The sequence below is a fragment of the Ruditapes philippinarum genome, unplaced genomic scaffold (genome assembly GCF_026571515.1).
Source record: "Ruditapes philippinarum isolate M1 unplaced genomic scaffold, ASM2657151v2 ctg282_1_1_1_1, whole genome shotgun sequence".
Taxonomy (NCBI): Eukaryota; Metazoa; Mollusca; class Bivalvia; order Venerida; family Veneridae; genus Ruditapes; species Ruditapes philippinarum.
In genome coordinates this window covers 80,958-90,721 of record NW_026862013.1, presented here as the reverse complement: position 1 = coordinate 90,721, position 9,764 = coordinate 80,958, and the positions used below count along the sequence as shown (strand labels likewise).

The 9,764-nt window shown below is 32.8% G+C and overlaps 1 non-coding gene across 1 annotated transcript; it reads right to left on the bottom strand.

Annotated features, from left to right (window-relative positions):
* Positions 1 to 2,864: 2,864 nt before the first annotated feature.
* On the bottom strand, positions 2,865 to 2,936 carry Trnae-uuc (transfer RNA glutamic acid (anticodon UUC)). Its single transcript has one exon. It is a non-coding gene; the product is annotated as a tRNA-Glu (tRNA).
* Positions 2,937 to 9,764: the final 6,828 nt, after the last annotated feature.

Here is a 9,764-nt window from a genome sequence, read left to right as displayed (position 1 = left end):
AATTCTTAATAATTTTATTACCATGACAACGTTTGGGTGTGATGAGACATATTATTACTGTATTTTTTTCACCAATATTTCCGAATTGTCGAAAAACACGTGCAATTTATAAAAAGAAATAAGATAAACAAACATGTTATATATAGAGCAAAATTTATATGTACAACATAAATTTTATTTTATACAATATATAAACCCTTAACGTTAATAATAATGTTTTGCATATCATTTAGGCTTTTTCTGACGAATAAAAATGATTTATTTTCTCCCGTAAATTTAAGAGGAAATAATGAAGTATAATCGAATGTAAATATTATATGTCTACGCTTCAATGTTAGAGAAACTGTACATTTGTAGCATATATAATGTAGTGAACACCGGATTTCCTTTATTCTTGCATTAAGGAACAAAAATGCATTAGCGGTTAAAATTATGTTAGCACGCGTCGTTGTTGCACGTTTTTTTTGTAGGCGTGGCTCAGGGTGTCGTGTAAAAAAAAGGCCCCGGTAATTTCATAAGTCAAACAAAAATGTCAAATGATATGAAAAGCCTGAATAAAAAATAATAGCATTAAAGCACATTTTTTTGAGTATCTAACTTCGCAGAAGTCCTCATACATATTGAATCCTCCGCTCGCTGACCCAGACTCGTGCTTCTGCAGATGTTAAAGCATAACATGACATGACATGACATGACATGACACGACACGACACGACACGACAGAATCCACCATAAATTTGTTTAATAGTATAAAATGATATTTACATGTTCATCATATTAATCTATTGTATATATGTTCTAGACGGGCCTCTAATTTTACGACACCTATTACAACAATGGTGATTCACCCCCAGGTATCTAGTCAATAAAAATTTCAATTTTTCTTCAAATTTTTACCACAAAGTACTTATACATTCTTTACATGCGAGATCAAATTGATAAATTTAATTGAAATATTTAAAAATATTTACATGTAAAGTCCATTTTAATTGAAATCTAACTGTTTACTGCCTCAGGACAATATAAAAATGGCGAAAATTATTTACTACTGAGAAAGTAAAAGACAACTTAAAATAACGAAAATAATAACTTGCGAATTGCATCAAAGAAAGGATAAAATAAGAACAACGACACAGTTTTTATCACGTGTTTACGGTACAGTATCTATAATAGTAACGGGAATCTTGGTATGTGTATACATATAATTATAGACGTTGTTTGAACAGTGTAATTCTCTATTCTCGAAGAGTTATCTTGTCTTTCACGTGTAACTATGATGCATGAAAAAAGAAAGGAATCTTTTACACGTGTCATTATCGAAGAATTACTATTACTTTTAGATTAAAGGAACTCCACTGAGGTTTATAAGCCTAAAACATAACATTTTAATTTTTCACATAGATAAACATGAGCACTTTAAACAGATATATGAAGAAATAAATTGAAATTCGTATGTTTGTGCTATTCTCAGTTCGATTTGATTGAAAAGCGTTTAAACGCTTTTCTATTTTGGGTCATTTTTCACTATTATAATTAATTATTCTGGAGAAACGGAGCGAGCTAATGACCTGAAATTTTGCACACAAGTTATTAGTATAGATCTACCTCAAATGTAGTAATAATCTAAAAAAAATATTTCCAGTCCCGTCATGTCAAAAACCTCGGTGGAGTCCCTTTAAGTAGCGCGGTTTCAGATTGAACAACTAGCCTTACTATTCGGAACCACGATTCCCAGCTCTACAGACATGAACTATGGTATCAATGTTTAATTAGGGTTCATCCTCCCATTAAGAACAAAATGCAGCTTTCGCTGTCGGGCACGGATCCCTGACATGCCACAAGTAATGCCCCTAAAGGTTTTATTTTGAAGACAAGCGATATGTTTAAGTACATTTCTTGTGCACGTGCATAAGTCGTCTGCAGCTAGGAGATACACGTGGTTTAACAATGAATACTATTTCACTCTGGCACATATTGAAACTGCAATACATTGTTATGCATGTTTGAAAATCAGGCTCCTTTTACTTATTTTTGAAATTAAACATTCAATTTGCTTCGCCGATTACCCATTATGCATTATAACGGAAATGACCGAAAAATTACGATTGAAGTCAGTCATTCATTCTCGAACTATGCATTCATCTTCGATTTTCTAATTATCCCTGGACCAAATAATGGACATTGTCGTACATAAATCATTGATTTTGCATCGTACCGGGTATATGAAGGTCTCTCACATATGTTAAAGTGACATTATGCCCATCCAAGTGTAAAGATTAAAGCAAAAAAAAAAAAAATCGTTAACACAACAATAATCAATAACCCACGTGACTCGATGAATATTCTATAATAAAAACCTTCATAAAAGTATCAGTTACGTTCAATTGATAGAAAGAGTGGGGATGGCTTTTTTTTTATTTTAGACAGTTTTTAATATTTCATCATTACCATTTTTTATTATTACATGTATCTTTTTGTCAGTGACCATTATAATAGTCAATCTTCTGAAACATATAACTAATTAACCTAAACTTGACAGCGAAAAAAATGAGCAGAAGGTCACTTTAAATAGAATTTGTCTCTTATTCATGTATACATGTATAACATTATCCGTGTACATTTGTTTTATTCTCCAACTTTTAAGCTCATTATAATTTTCATCTTGCAAGCGTTCCTGCATTCTTTTGACAAACTATATACGTTGACAGATGTCTTGTTTTGCTGAGAAACTCCTGCTAACTATGTAGTTTGATCGGACATTTTTGTTGCTGTTTTTAACTTAACTTATAAAACAATGATAATTTATTAATAACGTATATTATTAAATGAAACGAATATTATAAAAGAAAACAAGAAAATATGTGTTCCGGTGCCGGGAATCGAACCCGGGCCGCCTGGGTGAAAACCAGGAATCCTAACCACTAGACCACACCGGAGACTTAATAACACGAATTGATAAACACTATTTTATAGTTAAAGCCAATATTACTCGCTGATAAACACAAGGGAAGTAAATGTTGTTTGACGTATATGATATGATTTATGGGGAGTTGGGTATTACCCCACTTTCAACACAAATTAAGTAGAGTTCTAAATTACTGGGGTAAAATAGTTAATTCTAAACATGATAAGATAATCAGCATTCTATATAGAACAACTCATAATTTATATACTCTGAATAATATTAAATCAGATTGGGTCTGTTTTGTTCGAAATAATTTAAATGATCTTGGATTGTCGCATTTTTGGATAAATCAAAATGTGGAATCTCCTGCTTCATTCAAGAATACTGTCAACTTAAGATTGCGTGATCATTTTATGCAAAATTGGAGAAGTACAATTAATAATTCCAGTAAATGTCTAAATTACAGGATTTATAAACAGGATTTTTGTTTTGAGCCATACCTCAACAAGTTACCTATGAATTTAGCTTTAATTCTCTTTAAATTTATAGAAGTATGAATCACAAACTTCCTATTGAAAAAGGAAGGTTTGATGATATTCCAAGAGAACTTAGAACTTGTAACCTATGTACCAGTAACTCTTTAGGCGACGAATTCCATTATCTTTTTGAATGTTCACATTTAGTTAATACAAGAAAGCTGTATCTTGATAAATATTTCTATGCACGTCCAAGTGCTTTAAAATTTGAAAAATTAATGAACCATAGTAATAAAGATATCCTTTTGAAACTTGCCATATTTTGCAAAAATATTATGTTATTATTTAAATAATGTTAGCTTATTAGATTATGTCTTTTCTCTTTGTTTTTTTCTCGCAATGATTTTTGATTTTTCTCTCTCATCCTCCATTATCAGTCAATTATTACAGTAATTTTATTACATCATGGAGTTGTATGACCATTTATAATTTGCCATTTTGTAGTATTTTGTTTTTACATATTATTTGCCATTTCGTATTATTTTGTATGTATGTACTGTTTTATGTTGTCACATACCCATATGGGCCCTGACGTATTCAAATAAACCTTGAAAACCTTGAGAAACCAGTTATCCTTTTACAAAGCAGAACAGAACAAATATTCAATGATACCTCATGAACCTGTTGACATTGTACATCAGAATAAGTACATGAAACATGTGATTAGTATTCAAAGCTAACAAACATTTTTGTAAATGCAAAGAAAGCTGGAATTATTTACATATCCTTAAGCTTAATCAACAAGATTTTCCAAACCAAAAGTTCATGTTAAACAAATCTTATGTTACAATGCAACTTCAAACATCCACAGTCCCTCAAACATTGAGCTGTCAGATCTATTTACAGTGACACGAGAGTCACGTTTGATTATTCATAATTCAATTGGAGAGTGATTGAAACCCCAATATTTAGTTTCATGGTTTTAAAGTGTGTGTGTTTTTCATCTTTTACCTTCAATAGTAAATGATAGTTCCGGGAAATTTAAAGGGTATTTTGTTCTGTGCTTTGCAAGCACTGTGCATTTTGAAATCCTGGGGGATTCATGGATATTTATTACATGCATTATAATGATATCAAATATCTCTCTATTTGACAAAAGGCTATTCAAGGTAGAGATCTAAAGCTTTCATGTGAAGTTTATGTTGAACAATGTCCTGAAAGGATTGACAGCCTCAGACAAAACTTTAAGAACAATAACAACCCTAACTAAAAATGCTCCACTAACAACAGGAAACTAAAATATGAATACAACGATCTACCGCGGAGAACAATGTTCACAGAATGTAGTCCCAACAACGTTCAGTTATATAAGTTGGATTATGAATAATATTCAAGACAGGAAAAGAAAAATATCTCGTTCTAAAACAACTTAACTTGGAAAGGAAGACTCAGCATGTTTGTCACCGTGTACCTGTGACATATATAATATGGAAGCTGTAGGCTATTTGAGCTGCGTCACGACAAAACCAACATAGTGCGTTTGCGACCAGCATGGATCCAGACCAGCCTGCGCATCCGCGCGCAGTCTGATCAGGATCCATGCTGTTCGCTTTCAAACCCTATAACAAGTAGAGAAAGTGATAGCGAACAGCATGGATCCTGATCAGACTGCGCGGATGCGCAGGTTGGTCTGGATCGATCCATGCTGGTCGCAAACCTATTATGTTGGTTTTGTCATGGCGCGGCTCATTTGCTCTTTATCTACAGAAAGTTGCTTTTTGGGACATTTCTTACTGCAAAGAAGGTGTCTATTCTGACTTTCTGTTTATCATTTTTGTTGCTCCGAAGCTGTAATAAGCCTTTACTATACCATCTTTGTATTGAATTATTCGTAATCACATCGCATATCATAAACAATATTGTACATATAAGAACAAGTCTGTCATAAAGGGACAAAACATGTTTTTATAACCTATTTTATATTGGAAGTAACATTGTTGATCATGGTGATGAATATCAAATGTTTTATTCTAGTCTTGTTTAAGCCTGTTAACGATAATTTGGACTTTGTTGACAAGCCTGGCAACTTCTGAGCTATAACAACAAAAAGAACACATCCATCACACATTGACCCAGGTGTTGTTTTGTGCTCATAAGCATGGTCAAGAGCTGGCATTATTATGAGAAAACCCGGGGACCTAATGTTTTATGGACAGCAAGGCCTACTAATATAATTTTCAATGCCAAATTCCATCAACGCCTTGGTGGCGTTCTTGACTTTTGAGGACCTAAGAAGAAAAATGGTCCCAAGGTACGGCAAATTATCCAGCACATCCGTCCAGTGTTTTCTTTTATTTGATCTGGTAATGCGGTGAAAATGCCCATTCTTCACAAAACAGGCTGATGGCTGATGTTTTAAAAAAACAAGTTATCATCAGGACGGCCTGGACATGCCTTTTGGAACGGTCATGAAACACAGCAACTTAATATAGAAGGCTGTGGCACAGGACATCCTTAGGGCACCGACTTGAAATTTGACATATAATTAAGGGTGACGGTGATATTATTAAAGGAAGATGAGGTATTTAATCATTTTTGATACATTGAAATGTAAATAAACGTCCGTTTTTCATTTTTCACAATAATAAGTAAGTGTAACATGGGACATAATAATATGTCCGGGCTAGATTAGTCTTGAAATTTGGTGTCGAATTAGCAGTTAATCAATCGAACACCAATGTGTAGTGTTTAAAAGTACATGAAGTTATTTCATCAAAGATGTGTCCAAATCAAAGTCTGTAAACCAAACATTTCTACAAAATAATCATGTCATTTTCATGCTTATACAACATTAATGCACAAGTCATGTGTTTGTTTTCATGGAGAAAAAAGGAATAGTTTAGAATGAGTTTGATTGACATGTATTAACTATAACGCATACTTTGACAAAATGTTCATCATATAATTTTATAATACATCATTTATGTCTCCCTTTTTCGTTTATTTTTCTTGCACATATTATAAAAAAGTATTGCAATGATAAAATTTCATATTTTCATGATATGACAATTCAAGTACTAAAAAATGTTAAAATCTTCCACCAGTTAGCTTATATATCTCATATTCACACCTTTATTTCCTTATACCCTTTAGATAAAATTGCTACATTTGCACCTTTCTAGAGGGGCAAATAAGATAGCGCTTATTAATTTCCGTTGACGTGTCCCAAATGTAACCAATCAAATACACATTTTTGATGTAACATTATGTACTAGAATTTCTTATTACTTTTGTTTCATCTGTTTAAGTATTTCCTTCTGATAAATTGACATTGTAAACAAAAAGGGGTAAATAATGTTTTAAAAAGATGGGAAGACAGCGATTTGAATAACTTATGAAAACTAATGACAAACAGAAATAATGTAATATTTCAAGTATAATAGCTTTAAGGAGACAAGGCACTGTTTAAATACTGATAACAGCTATTTTATAATTATATGCTTAATACCCTACCTAATATGTTAAAATTTATAAAGTTGTTTCAATAAAAACAAACAGTTTTGTAATTTTTTAACATGTATGGTGACCATATTGATTTTTTTTCCGCCATATTGGATTTTAAAAAAATGGGTCCCATGCTTATTTTTTTTATATATAGCCCAAAGTTCATTTGTACCAAGTATGGCGCTTTTCCCATTTTCTACAGTATTTTTTCATATATTGACTTGACTGTATCTTTCAAGATCTTATTACATTCTGAGAACTCTCTCGGTGTTATTCAAAATGGGGGCAATACACAGTTTTCAAGGCTTCTCGGCAAACAACTGACTGCGCCAAAATCAAAAGTCTGTAATCACACACCTGAAATAAATGCATTTCATATTTAACATATATAATACATATGTATCTCACAGCAAACAATTAAAAATACATGTCCACCTTCTAGTTTTCTGGCACATAGCCCTGTGTTTTTCATTGTTTTGGTCGCGAAAATCAACGACAAAATAAGCGGATTACCCCTATTCGCAAAATACAACAATATATTAACGTCAAAAGATTAAATCACAAGCTATAGTGTTTCTTCCTTCTTAAACAATGCACAATCTGAAAATAACATCCAAACGGGGTGCCATCCACCTACTTTTTTCACTATTCTAAGTCTTCTGCATACCCTTTAAATTGAAGAGCTGATTCACCGGCTAGCTCCAAAAACCACACGGTACTCTCTCAAAAAACCAAGGGTCAACGCCACTAAATTCAATTTTACTAAATAACTGAAACAAAATACTAGTCATTGAAACTTGAAATATAGTAACTATAAACATTTAGAACCTCAAATATCCACTTCAATTTCAAAACTGTCTCTTATTTGTAAATTTGACCCTGGCCAATTCGAAACTAAACGGCCGAAACTGTGTACTGCCTCCAATAAAATCTACAACAAAAAGTTGAAGCGGTAAAGATGGCGTTACATTATAATTATCTTATTACATTATTTAATTAAACTTGCATGACCTTTTACATAAATAACGAATCTACATTGTTTATAATAACCCTTAAAAAGTCAAAATCATTAATGACTTCTAAATGTTCGTTGTTATGATCCGGGAAAATTATTTTTTGTCTCAGTTATGATGGCCTCCTTGTCACATTTTTTTAATGGTAATCACATTAAGACCCTAAATAACAACAATAAAGCACTATAGCTATCACAATTACACCACGCGATATTACTTTTCCGGTCAGTGGCGTTGCTTGGTTAAAATTTTCGGGACTTACACCCCCAGTATCTTATTTTGATCTGGGTTGTCTAAGGTGCATTTTGGCGTATATATTGTTCAGAGGATTATTGGAAATTGCAGGTAGACAAATAAACAATCTATATCTTCTTTTGTTTTCCTTTGATAAAGTGTAGGCCTCGGCACACAAGAAGTTGTGTAATTAAGTGTTTTTCTTAAAGACGTCGTTTTCATAAGAGAAATAAAAACAAAGGGCTGCAAGCTCTTTGGTATTTTCTGATCTTTGGAATCTTAATCGTACTGTATATATGTTTATATTTTCCTGTATAAGTTTATTTTTATATATACTATAATTCATCTTACAGGGCACCGAGATGATGCAGCGACTGCGTTTAGATTTTTTACGATAACAGTTTGAGTTTGATACATACCGAAATTTGCATAAATAGAGTTGCATAAAAAAATCATATATGTAAATTTTTTATGACAGCCACACTTTATCCTTGCATATGGTAGCTACTTTAAAAAGACACTTAAAAAAATAGTTGTCTCAATTGAACCCCAGACCTCTCACACCCTAAACGAGCGCGGAGGAATTATACGAAGAAGGCCTGAATAAAATCAAATACATTGTAATTCTAAATTTGGAATTTCCATTTCGGGTTTGTAATCCTTATTAATTTCGAGGTATTTTGTTCACGATAAACCTATTGTTAATTCAGCGAAAATCTTCTCGCCAATGTATATATTCCACTACTCGACAGTCAGATATATTTGTGTAATACGCTCTGAAGTATTCGGTAATCGACATCGCTTAAAATAGCCAAACAATTTTTTACACGCTACGATGTCTGTACAGTCTTCGTTAACAACCAAGACCTATTTTTTTTCATTTGTTACGACAACCGTACAATCTTCATTCACTACAAAGACCTTCAGGTTTTCATTCTCTACAACAAACGATCGTATAGACTAGACCTTCCTATTTTCATTCTCTACAACAACGATCCTATAGACTAGACCTTCCTATTTTCATTCTCTACAACAACGATCGTATAGACTAGACCTTCCTATTTTCATTCTCTACAACAACGATCGTATAGACTAGACCTTCCTATTTTCATTCTCTACAACAACGATCGTATAGACTAGACCTTCCTATTTTCATTCTCTACAACAACGATCCTATAGACTAGACCGTCCTACTTTCATTCTCTACAACAAACGATCGTATAGACTAGACCTTCCTATTTTCATTCTCTACAACAACGATCCTATAGAATAGACCTTCCTACTATTTTCATTCTCTACAACAACGATCGTATAGACTAGACCTTCCTATTTTCATTCTCTGCAACAAACGATCGTATAGACTAGACCTTCCTATTTTCATTCTCTACAACAACGATCGTATAGACTAGACCTTCCTATTTTCATTCTCTGCAACAAACGATCGTATAGACTAGACCTTCCTATTTTCATTCTCTACAACAACGATCCTATAGACTAGACCTTCCTATTTTCATTCTCTACAACAACGATCGTATAGACTAGACCTTCCTATTTTCATTCTCTGCAACAAACGATCGTATAGACTTCACTCACTACAAAGACCTTACACTTTTCATATTCTACACTCTCTAT